We start from the raw sequence: 4,251 nt of genomic DNA on the forward strand, positions 1-4,251 counted from the left end.
ACAATTTTGTCAAATCAAAATTATGTGGAAAGGTGTTTCAACAAACTCCCCCATTTTGATGTTGGCAAAACTATTAAGCAAGGAACTCAGTATGAGCTCCCCCATGATAGTTGACCTAATATCATTTAGCAAACTCCCCCGTAAGGGTTGCGCTACTGACTTAGTTTTACTTGAAACATTTAAGAATTTAAATGAGTAAGTCTAAGGTCAGTTTTCAGGTATAGGTCAGCTATATCACATATTCTATTTACTCAGTGTTAAGCGGAAGTTTTTGACATATAGAGCGCGCTGAGTGGATTGTTGTTCAATGAGTTCTTTATCAGAATGTTTCATAAGAACACAGGTTGATGTCAAGCATGTTATCAGCATATCATTTAGTAAATAAATATTATAAGTATTAAACATAGCTGATGAAGATACAAAATAACTCAGTACTTAAAATCATATATCATTACTCAGTATCAGAAAATTAAGTACGATATACATTGAAAGAAGTCAGCAAGAAGTAAGCTAGACAAATAGATTACACTGATGTGGCCTAAGGTATGCTAGTCTATCTATTTCTTTTTCTTGCCCTGTGACTGACTTCGCTCGTACTGGCATTGCTCATGCTGAGCTCTAGCAGCTTGCGCTTTCTCCCCCGTTTTGTCAACTTCAGGGAGCTTGAACACATCAGTTAAGATAGCGCGAGTCAGTTCTTTTGAAATCTCTTTTAGCTTGTCAGCACTATCATTGACGCTTTCAAATATGGCAACTCCATCAGCTGATACTTCGACTGGTATGTCAAGTTCAGCGGCACTGAGCATATTGATGCTGAACGCTTGAGCTTTAGCTTGCCAGATGAGAGCTTCAGAGAGGCCAGCGAAGACTTGGTGGAATGTCTTCAAGAGAGCTGAGTCATAGTGATGACGTTGGATATTATTATGACGGATGTGGTTGAAGGATTGTTGTGCGAGGGACAGCAATTCATTCTACTTCAACGCGTCAGTATCCATTTCTTGCTTGTTCAGGTTAAGTAGTCTGACGGCCTCACTGATTTGCTCAATCGAGCACTGACTATAGGACACCATTTGCTCATTTGTCTTCAGTTGCTCAGTATAAAGCTGAGCAAAAAGCATTTTGAGTTCTGAGGAAGTGGCGTAGTCAGTGTTCACAGCAGACAACTTCTGAACTTGCTGATGGAGAGAGTTCAGATGTTGAATTGTTGACAGCTGTATCTCTGCCAATTTGGCAATGGAATCCTGCTTAGCTTGCTAGGCTTGGAATGACAAGATGACATTTAGCAGGTCCTTGAGTCCCTTTACTTCGTTGAGAAGTAGAGTGACCTGGGAGAGCTGAGTTGTCTCGGGGATTGACGATCCAGCAGCAGGTGAAATGGAATGTTGAAGATCTTGAATTAGAGCTTGCACTGAATCGATGAGCTTTTTGCCGGACTTAGTGGCATCTCGATGTACATCAGTATGACCAGAAGAAAGTGGAGTAAAAGGAGTACCCGGGTTAGTGACTGGATGAGTTGGCTCAATCTGCACTTGGGTTGAAGGAATTGATGTTTGATCGGCAGAGAGGTTTGTTATGGAAGTATTAACCCGAACACTGTCTGTACTAACGGCGGAAGGATGGGGAGTCAGCACCATGCTTGAGGAGACAGCATGAGCAGGGGTCGGTTCAACCTGACTGGTTGAAGTGGTTGAAGTATGATGGTCGGCATGTTCCTGTTGAGAAGAAACGGAGGCTTGTTTTTCTAAGGGCGCGGAGGAAGTTGAAGTGGATTGCCGCTTGAAGAATGTTAGTTTGACAGTAGAAGGATCCTTTGTTGGCTTGGAGAGGAAAAGTTCAGGAATAGATGGTGGTTCGACAGGAGGTTCACTGACCATCTTCTCATTGGCCTTAACCAGCTTTCGCCTTCTACGAGGTGGAGTGCCAGTAGGAGTAGCTTCTTCGGAGTGAGTAGGAGTAGGTTCCTTTTCCTCAGTATTGGTCTGGTAAGCTTGGTCAACTTGCTCAGTGTCAGCTTCAATTTCGCTGTCACCTTTCTCCGACTCCTCAGCGTCATTCTGATCGCTGGTTTCTTCTTCTGCCTCTTCCTCCTCAGTGCTATCTCCGTCAAGTTCTTCCTCAACTTGGGAGATGAAGTGGTTATCTAACTGGACCTCAGGTTCCTCAGCACCAGTACCTTGGCATTGAGTGAAATGAGAACCACTCGGTACAATAAAATCTGTTGGCATGACGTCCAGAGGTGCCAGTGTTAAAGGCTTTTGCTTCTTCTGAGGTAGCTCCGCAGCTTCCTCAGTACCAGGCTCATCTTGCCTGCTTCTTTTCTCAGCTGACTTTCCAGCGGATTTCTGCCTCTTTGCAGGAGACTCAATGTTTGATGACTCAGTAGACTTTCTCTTACGCGAAGCTGGGGCCTTGGTTCTTCGCCCTTTCTTAGGCTCAGCAACAGTTTCCTCAGTTTGGCCATCTTGGCCAGCAGTAGCAGCAGCAGCTTTTCCTTTCTTCAAAGGCTGCCCAAATTTAAGTGCCCTCAGCGAGGCAGCTGTGATCTCAGTTCCTTTGAAGGATTCCTCTCCTTCGAGATCAATATTGTGATCAAGAAGAATTCGAGTGATGAGTGACCCAAGCCTCAGTGTACCCGTGCTGCGTAGGAACCTAACAACTAAGAAGACTGGCATGTTGATGGGGGTGTACGTCAGCATGTGCCATATGAAGCATTGTTCAAAATTTGTTGCTGATGTCGTGCAGTTGATCTTTGGGTAAATGAAGTAGCTCAACAGGTAGTGAGCCATCTTCTGGTGCTGACCCATTGAAGATGCTGAGACCTCTCCTGAGTAACCCTCAGGTTTGCAGAAGCTATGGACATAGTGTATCTTGTCCCGATCTCCTGACTTTCTCAGCCTTACTCCCTCAGTTTTGAGCTGGAGGAGATTTCCTATGTACAGAGGGTTGATGAAGATAGTTTTCCCTCTTACTTCAGTGCTTAGGTAGTCAACGGAGTCACTGGCAACCTTGAGATTATGGTAAAACTCCCTTACCAGGTCAGGATATGTCTCATCTCAGACCGAGAACAGCCCAGTCCATTCGTTCTTAGAAATCCGTTCGGAAAATGGTTGTTCATGTTGTACAAAGTGTTCAGAGACCCATCTGGAGGGCTCAACCTTCCATTCATTTATGTTGTCGAAGACCTTGGAGTAGGTCCTGATCTTAACATCTTTCTTTTGGCCAGAAGTTTGGTCAGTTTTGCCCTTGCTTGGTGTAGAAGGGTTTTGTGAAGGTTCATCGGAGCTGGACTTTTGGTGGCCGGCACTGGAGACGTTGAAAGACAACTTAGTCATTCTTGGAAGATGGAGGAATTAGAGGAATTTGAGAGAAGAAATTCGAAGTGATTTCTTTGCCTTAAGAATTTGTTAAGCGTAAAGAGTAAAAGATGGGGAAATACCCATAATTTATAGACGGAGTGAACGGTGTGGATCTTAACCAAATCTGTTGGTCCATTGTAAGGTTGCAAGTATAGTTCCAAGGGGGGGTTAGGAACTATTCTACCTTTTTAATATGATTAGGGCAGATTTCTTTTCTTTGAGAAAAGATTATATAACAGCGGCGCTTAGCAATCAGCAAGACACTGGCTTAGTCAACTAGTGACTAGGTCAGCTTCGTTGCTCAAGTCAGGAAATAGCACTTAGAGTCTATTCCTGAACTAACTCGTTGGTAGCGCACAACTCAGCTTGACCTCTTTTTACTTGGTCAGCTTTAGTTTGTTTTAAGCAAGCAATATATTAAGGAGTTAAGGGTTAGAAATACTTCACTCAGCGGAGTTATCCAGGTTCGGCTTTTTCTAAGCCTACGTCCTGTCCCCGGAACACGTTCCGAGATTTCCAATTCACTACTGAGCTCTTTAAAGGTAGAGACTCGAAAACCCTTTACAAATCAGAAGCTGAGTATAACAAGAGTACCTTCCTCTATACCTCTACTCACTTCTATTCTAATTCACTAAGTACTTAAAACCGAGTACTCAGCTTCTCCTTTCTAATTCCTAGAAATGATTAAGATTTGTCCTAAACAACAATTGCTAGAACACCTTAGATGATTGAGGATCAATCACTCTAGACTTTTACACAAATGAATAAGCTTGTAGTGTAAGAATTTGCTTTGCTTTTGATGGAGAACTTTTGTACACTTTTGGTCAGCGTAACGGCTTTGCTCAAAGTTCTCTATTGAATGTGGATTCTGAATGCTCTATTTATAGAGAGCTGC

Source organism: Euphorbia lathyris, chromosome 9 (genome assembly GCF_963576675.1).
Source record: "Euphorbia lathyris chromosome 9, ddEupLath1.1, whole genome shotgun sequence".
Classification (NCBI taxonomy): Eukaryota; Viridiplantae; Streptophyta; class Magnoliopsida; order Malpighiales; family Euphorbiaceae; genus Euphorbia; species Euphorbia lathyris.